Raw genomic sequence first — 9,094 nt, forward strand, 5'->3', positions numbered from 1 at the left:
GGCCGGCGGCCAATGGGAGAGGGGAGGTGGAGGGAGGGAGCGGCGCTGCGGCGTGATGACGCATGTACGTGCGCACGCGCGCGCTGAGGGAGGGGGCGCCCGCGCGGGGAGGGGGCGGGGCGTCGGGCCCTTCGAGGAGGTTCGGCCGCTTCCCTGAGGCGCGGCCGCCATTTTGGGTGGCGGGTGCGGGGAAAGTGACCGCGGGGCTGGAGCGGACCCATCTGCTTTCCCTCTCTTTCCCTTCGCCATTGCTGCTTATTGCTGCTCCCTTAGCAAAAAGTCATTATCGAGGTCGTTCTTCGTTTCATCTGGTTTCATGTTAGTTGCCCCGAAGGGGCGACTTGGCACCTGCCGTGTCTGACCGTTCCCCTTCCCCCATCCCACCGATACAACTTGCCAACAGTTCGGGAAAGGCAACGACAACAAATTACAAGAGTTGGTCAAACGCGGTCGCTGGGTGGGCCCCTGAGGGTATGTTTGCCCAGCTGGTGGCAGGCAGTGAGTAATAGAGTTGCCTCCGCTCCTTCACTGTTACCTGCACTGCTACCCTCCTTGCTCCTGGGGTTGTGGGGAGAGCTGCCGGTGTCATTCAGCAAAACTTGACCAAATATTGAGCGAAATGTGGAACAAGTTGTTAAAAAATGGGCTGTWGTTTGGCACCATCTGGACTTCAATCCACTATGATTTATCTAGATTTCTAAGAATTCTAAGAGTTCTAAGGCATCTGATTCTGGAAGGAAGAAGTAGCACGCAGGAAACAGCAGCAGGTGTCTCGGCGGTTTCCTGAGAGACTGGGTAAGCTCTATTGAAGAATCAACGCTGCCTGTGTGCAGACCCGTCTGCAGGAGTGCTGCAGTTCATGTTATTTGCCAGTATTCTCATTATCCACTCAGCAACTGTGGACCAAGCCCACAAGCAAGAACCAGGGGCCCTATTTCTCATAGACAAGAAATGACCAGCGCAGGGAGCAGAATGCTTTTTCAGTAAGATCAGATTTCATGGATCTTACCAGCCTCTTAGCATGTGATAAGGATTGGCTGTACTGGGTCAGAAGTAAGTTGCTGTTGTCTTTTTGGACCCTGCTGTCTCAGACGGGCCCATGTCTTACCAGTTTGATGATGACAGTCAGGTTTTGTGGCAGTGGGTTTTGGCCCATAGCAATTACAGTATTTCATTCTCAGGTAGTGTAGCTGGACTGTGTTCACAAACTAATGAGGAGCTTTCATCGGGTAGGCTTCTCACATTTAAGTATAATTATGAGAGAGCTTTGCACACATTTGTTAACTCCCTGCTTCYTTCCAGGGTGCTTTGTAACTAGTGTTACCTATGTATTAGGCAAACTGAGTGTTAGAAAAGGTTGTTCCTGGGTTAGCGTTGGAACACTCCAGTAAGGGGAATGGTATTATGAAAATTCCACAGTGATACTTTTCTTGAATGTAGCCAAGGCACTTTTTTTACACCAAAATGTGGAGCTTGAAGCTTGTCTTCTATTTTAGTACATCCAAGTTATCAAAATTAGGAATGCAGATCTGATAAACTATTGCTTGCTGACAATGACTTTTCTGGAACATGACACTTGGATGAAATGGTTATTTTTTGAGGGGAAAAAAGCTCAGAGTAGTACCCGTTCCTTCCAGTCTTCAGAATTTTAGAAAAAAAAATTGCTATCCAAATTATTTAAGCTAACTTTGCTCATCTTGATTAAAAGGAGATAGGAAACATTCAGACAAATAGATGTGCTTGCAGAGGAAAGGGGATGGGAAGCTCTCAAACTTGATGCAGAAAAGAGTATGAGCAGTGATGGAAGGTGCAAGTCTCTCAAGTAGATAGAGTTAAGGCAGAGATTTATGAGCATCAGAAGAGAGAACATGGTTTTAGTTTTGTTCTCAAGAAGACACAGGAATAATGATCTGTGCTACAGGATGTTTTGTCTCTGGAAGATTTTTCAGAGCAGGAGTCTCCATTCCTAGATAGAGTTGTAATCAAGCCTGAAAGAGACAAAAGTCACAGTCACTACAGCCGTGTTGATTTCATAAATCAATTAGTCAGGATTAATTAATCCAGGTGGCGTTCCACATACCATAACTAGCTGTCTACCAATACATAAACTAGCTTGTTCAAAGCTGACTTGGGTGCAGCTACCCCACTAGGAAGACAGGATGTTAAAACAGTACAGTCATCTCAATATCATATATTCAGTAAGTAAAATATTTTTCATTTCCAAACTTTTTTTTTTTTTACTGTGGCTTTTGTTACTGTGAGCTTCTTTTTTGTAATCTGTTTATACCTGAACAGTTTTAATTAACTGAAGGGAAACTCCCTACTTTTGCCTTAATTTTCAAGGATATTTTAAATTTCCTTACTTTCATGATTAAGGCTTGCATTGTATGTTTCACTGGGATAGTTAAAACCCCTTCTTTTTTTTTTTTTATTTTCTGTCAGCTTTGAAATTTCCCTAAATAAACATACCTTTTGTAAGCTCATATTTGATATGATGGAAATAGTATTACACTGGCAACTGTGTGCTAGTACTTTTTGCTGAACCACAGCTTTTTACATGTTAAGGGTATGAAAACCCAAAAGAGAGACCTAAAAATAACAAAGGTTTATCTAATAACCATTGCAAAAGATGTGAAAATTTAGGATGCAGCACTACAAGTCTATTTCTATGACTGGCTCATGCAGATAGCATCTTGAAATTTGAGCTCCTTCTGAGGAAGTTATGTATTGAAAGAAGGAAAAGATGAGAATTTTAAAAAATCTGTTAGTTTTGCAACTGTATCTAAAAATATAATGAGAAACATTGAGAAGTTACCATCACAATATAACATGAAGTCATTGGGCACAGATTTAAAAGGTGACAGGTATTTTCCAGATCTACAAATATCTTGCTGACTGGTTGTAATGTCAGTTCCTTTGAGAAGAGAATGTCAGTGTCCTTGAGAAATGTGTCTGCAGAGTGTTTTTTTTGTTTGTTTGGAGGTTTTGTGGCTCCAAAAAGTTTTGTTTGTGAAACAGTATCATAAAGCAGAATTGAGGTTGTGTCTCTTCAAACCATAGTTGTTTATAATGAAATCGGACAAGGTCCTGAGAATATCCTGAGATACCAAATAGGTTATGAAAGTTAAAAATTATATGTGTATGTATAGGTGTATATATATATATATATATGTATAGTGTTTAAGACTCAAATCAACAGTTGTCTATGAAAASAAGGGGGGAAAAAAGGACATTTTTTCTTGACTACTTTTGTTTTTGCCTTTTCTAACTCAAATATGTGCTCATCCCACTTCTAACACCTCCTGCTCTCACCAACCGTAGCACTGCCTAGCATATGGTTTGGGAAGGTTAGAATTGGTAAGACAGCACTTTTTTTTTTTTGTGACCAAAAGTGACTCACTATTGAACAGTGACCTTTAATGAAGTCATCTCTGTTTTGACCCTCCCTCTACATTCTTGGAAAAAGGTTCACAGAAACAAGGGAGTGAGCAGTATCTCATTTTATGAGTAACCATTTGAAAATAGCTGAGAATCACTGAGTTAGTGTTCCTTGGAGACTATTCTGTCAAATCCAGATCTGTCTTAAAATCACATTACTGCTTGCATTGTCAAATCTAACATAGCATTTTGGTGCGTATGTATGAAATATAAGAACATGCTTAGTTCTTATTAAATTATGTATGTTCAGAGGAATGCTACCCTTCAGGAGCCTTTGATCTGTGTTTCTGGTTTGATATCATCTAAAGAATAATTTATAGTGTGACTTCAGTGAAGACATAATCAGAGATTAATCAAGTGCATTTTGTTTAACTGTAGTCTAATTAATCTGTTTAGCTCTCAGTGGGACAATTATCATGTTATTTTCTTACTGACGTGATTTTTACCTCAGATCTACCGTGCTAATCTAGTGCTTGGATGTCTAGTTTTGAAGAGCAGACCAGTTCCCTTCTGAATTCTTGATCTTGTGGCATTGGGCTGTTTTAACAACAACAACAACAAAAACAAAAGCTGACATTTTGATTATAAATTAGTCTTTCCTAAAAGAGTATGGTTTGACTAAATATAGGTGCCCAAAACATAATAAATTATGTATAGTATGCAAATTCATTTGGTATGTTAATCTTCAAACCTCCCATGATATTACAATACAAAGCTGTGGTWACTTTTTTCTGTTTTGCATATTTATCAGCTTGGAAGATAGAAATAAGATTCTGTTCCAATTTTATACCTTCAAGCAATAAAAAAATGACACTGAAAGCTGGCTTAACCTCTAGGTTAAGTTACTGTTGGTGGTTCTGAATTATTTGATTGTGGCATCTGAACATCAAGTTAAGATGATCAGCACAAGTCAGAGTAACTTGTGATTGTTATAATTTCTGCAGGATTTGAGTTGCCTCTGCCTGGCATTGTATAGGAGCTAGAAATGAGTTACTGTTTGACAAGGGAGAATTTTTCTTCATAATATAAATTTCCAGTGAACCTGTGCAGACCATTTYGTTACTTTTCACAGTTTTTGAGACAGAGGGTATCTGCATGGGCAACATGCTCYGTTTTAGGAAGATTCTAGTCTGCAAAACAGTTGTAACATAGGGAGGACAGTCTGACTTACAGCAGTGGTCATCTGGATCTCTGCAAAAAATGCAGAATATGTACATCTGAAATGCCTTTTAGCTGCTGTTATCCCTTCCTTGTGGATTGTGGCTTGTGTGTCTCCTACAGAGTTTTTGCAAAACAATTTTTCTATTTTAGTATTGCAGATCATTGCATGAGCCTCCATCTCAGATGTTGGTATAACCAGCTAGCTTAACTTATACCCTGGTCTCTATGTCCCTGGGCAGTATATTTTACKTGTCACAAAACTGACTGCTGTGTGCTCCTGCAGCCTCTCTTTTTCAGCAGCTTTTCCTTGGGGCTGGAGCAGGTGCCAGTATGAGAACTCAGCATGATCTGGGTCCCTTTCACAGGAAATACTCAGAAAATGAAATACTTGCAATTTTATACCCCTTTACTCTCTCAATCCAGTGTAAAGGTTGTGCTTTAGAAAGCTTGTCTGAACAGAAGTTAAACATTGAACCTCAAAATATTTTTAAGTACTTTATTTCTTCAGCTGAAAAAGCATACMGTTTATTGACATTCATGTATGTATATGTAGACAAATAATTCACATTCACAAAAGTGTAACTTATTTGTAACTTTCATTTGCTTTTCTTTGCACCCGATTAAATAGTGAGAGAATGTTTAGATACATAATTTTCTTGATAATCTCCTTTAAGTAATTATGTGGATTGAACTGAAACTTTTTAGTAATATAGTTTCCTCTAAATATTCATTTATATGAAATGAGTTAACTGAGAATGCTTTTTCATATCTAGTAAACCTATCTCCTCAGTATAAAAATATATAAAGCTGAGAAGATTTGTGTTGCACATAGAAAAATTCTCATTAATCCTGCGGCTTATCTGCCCTTTCAGACTCAAAATGGAATAGCTAGTATTAAAAAAAAAAAAAAAAAAAAGTGGACCACTGATCTGCCGGTAGAATGTTTTAAAATAATCTTTCATCTGGTATGCAAACATAGAGCTACTTGTTTTCATTTTACAGGGAGCATCCAGGTCTGGAATTCAGCTATACTTGGCTGGACACTGTAACATGCATATCAAATAATACCTAAACTTAAACTGGGATGAGCTGTGATTAACAGTCCACTTGAAAAAGACATACAAAACCAACACAAATAACAAATKATCAACTTCTATGGGACAGGGATTTTACTTTAAAAAGAACATAGTTAACAGGAAACACACTAAGTAGGATAAGGATGAATTAAATAAAAAGTACCATGACTTTCTTGGGGCACATCCAGCAGCTCAAGCTTTTGTGGGCTTGTTTTCACTGTTCTTCGAAGCGCTCTGCCGTAACTTGTTAGTATAAAAAGCCCCTTCTAGAAGGAGCTGGAGATGTTCATAGAGCTTTCCGAGCGAGGCATAGTGCGTGCTCAAGCAAGTCAGCACAGGACCCTGAGCACGAGCACGAGCACTGTCATACCGTGTAGCAGTAGGTCATGAGCAGCAAATGCCACGCTCGCATTTCAGGCTTATGTCACTGAAGCGACAACAACCGCTGACTGGTTGCAGGGGAGCCAGCTCGAATCATATTTTAGCAATATACAGCGCGGTTTTAAGGTTAAATATAGGAACAGAATGGATTTGTACTCTMTGAAAGACACTTTCCCATCTTGTCTCCTCCTATGTCAGTATATTAGAACCTTTTTTCCATTTTTTTTTGCAACTGCCGTTAAGCAGGTACTACCTCCAGGATGTCACCTTTTAGTACAGCTCTTGCTTTTTGATGAGCCTTTCAATTCTGTCTTCTGCTCTTTGCTTATTTAAGCTTTTTGAACTTCTTGGGYCAGATTTTTGTTTTTTCTTTTAAAAAGTGCTTATATGAAGTTATCATTCTTTCCTGAGCTGTTGCTCTGTTAATTGGTTCTTAAATAGTTGATCAGTTTTTCTTTACCTAGTTTCAGGCTAGTTTGCAATAGAAGGCTATATGTCAGGCTTTGAAGCAACTACTACAAATCCAGTAGATCTCGTGCTATCATCATTTTCACTCTCAGGAGGGACATTCACTTGTGAGTGAGGCACTGTGTAGTTCATTTCTGCTGTATTCAAGAGATGTTTCCTGTGTCTGTCCACTTTATTTTCCAGATTCCTGCCTGTACTATATTTAGCGGGTTTTTTGTGGGTCTAGAAATACCTTTTTGTATTTGTTTTTGTACTTAGTGAGGCTCCAAGTCACATTCTAGCAGTGTGACTGCTAATACTGAACTGTAACATAGTTACTAAGTACTGAGCTGCACATAATTGAAAAAAAATAGTTACAAGTATACTAAAATGCCCCAAACTTTGTGGAATTCAATATATTTCTATTTATAATCTTTTAATCATGTTGTACAAGACTGAAATTACAGAGAGATGTTCTTGAACTTAGTCTCAGTGCAGCCTCGTATCAGATGTTAGTAAAGTCAAAGGCCTGTTGATGTCACTRTGCCAATTTAGTTTTATTACTCTCAGTCATTTAGCACTGGTCCTTACTGGGCTTTCTTTCCTGTTCTTATTTAGGCCCTGAATATCATAGGTGCCTTGAGAATCTCTTTCCTTCCACCCCTGTTGCCTGTTTGAATTTAAAACACTTCATCTTGAGCAGTGTTGTTTTAGTTAAAGAGCTCAACTATTTTCTCATTTTATGGAAGCTACTGGGTGATAAGATAATGCACAGTATCCTTTCTTCAAAAGGAGAGACTGGAAAAACAGATGGTGCAAATTAAAGGTAGTTCCTCCGACTTCAGTGGCGGTTTGCTGATTCACATCAGCTGAACATCTGCTCCTGTGATTAGAAAATAAACTTAGGACTCCCACATGACTGCAGACACTAAGCAGCAGGCAGTCATGTTAAAATTTATGATCCAGAGTTTCAAAGCTGTTTCTGAAATAGCACATCAGCCTAGCCGTGACCTCTATTATTCTGATTTAATATAACTTTTTCTTTAGTATAGTCTATGTTTGGGTTTTTTTTATTTACATTGGTGACTTTTTTTCTGCACTTTGGCCTGTATACATGATTTTGGTGTGTTCAATCAGACTGTTTGAAAACAACCTGATAGGTCATGAAATGACCCTTGCCAAAAGGTTTCTTGATACAAGAGCCTGGATTGATCACAAACTCCCGTCAGCTACAAACAGTCCAAGAAGAGGGATTTGCAGATTTTGAGGATGCACTTGCATGCCTTTGTATTAAGCACTCCATCCTTCAAGTAGAACACATTCCTATTAAGTACCAGAAAAGAACTTTTCATTTGAGATGAAAAGTGAGCAAATAGTTGATGAAATGAGCCATTTCAGTGTTCCAGGCAACATTCAGGAATATATTGCTTCATGCCTCCCCCTGAAAAAAATACTTCTTAAGAAGCCTCTGGAACAAAGTTATCTTCTGGTAGCTTCACTGATGGTAAATCAGAAAAAATATTTTCTGTTGCAAACAGTTCTCCATGATTCTAGCTTGATCTTTTGGTATCTCATACAAGGGAATATTCTTGTTTCAGCTTTTCTTTTGGGGAAGTGGGGAAATAACGGCCATGTGATTTTCCTGCAATTACGTCTAGAGTCTTAGTAACTTCAAGAACTGTCTACCTTTGTCAGATTTTATTGATGTTAACTTGTAAGTTGAAAACTTAGGAAAGCATAGATAAGAATGATACAGAGGATATCATTTTCCAAGAAAAATTACTAAAAAGGAAGTAAAACACTAAGTTTCACTAGCTTACTGGGAAGTGTTTCCTAGTAATGTTAGGAAAGCAACACTTTTCTGAAGGCAGATCTTCTGAAAGGTACCCTCTGAATTGTCCAAGTATTTTAATGTATAAAAGTTAATACAGCATAGTAAAATTTAAAATATTTCTGGTAGCATTTCCTATATATTTTGTTGTTGTTATTAAGAAAAATATTTTTGACCAGTATCAAAACAATGTAAGTTAAAGGTGTGTAATGAAATTTTTGGCCTATCTAGCAGGTGTAGTTCCTTCTRTTTTCATTGATTATAGGGAGTTTGGGAGATATCTTCAACTTGCAGTGGACAGCATCTTTCACACACACCAGATTATGATTTTAATGTAGGATAAAGTAAATGCAGAAAAAAAAACTGTTAAGAGAAATAATGCTTATTTGGATGCAAATTGAGTAAGAGCAAAAAAGAACATGTAACTACAGAAAAAAAATAGTTTCTGCATTTATATAACTGCTCTTTTTTTTTGAGACATTACCATCTGGGATAAACAGCCTTTTAAGATGGTTGGGACTGAAACGCAAGATTCACCTAGATTTTTTTTTTTTTCTTTTAATATTCATTATTTTGTATTAAAGTCTGCTTTTAGTTATGAACTATGATTCAAGGTTCTTAAAGATGAGTGCCTACCTGAGTATAAAAACTAATTGTAAGATTAAGGGCATTTCTTGTTTAAAAACACATAACAAGGATTTCATCTAACAATTTAAACAATAGCTACTATCCTTTTCCCACCCTGATATTTTGAGTTCTT

Source organism: Nothoprocta perdicaria, unplaced genomic scaffold, assembly GCF_003342845.1.
Source record: "Nothoprocta perdicaria isolate Ctin4 unplaced genomic scaffold, notPer1 scaffold_4, whole genome shotgun sequence".
In the NCBI taxonomy this organism is placed as follows: Eukaryota; Metazoa; Chordata; class Aves; order Tinamiformes; family Tinamidae; genus Nothoprocta; species Nothoprocta perdicaria.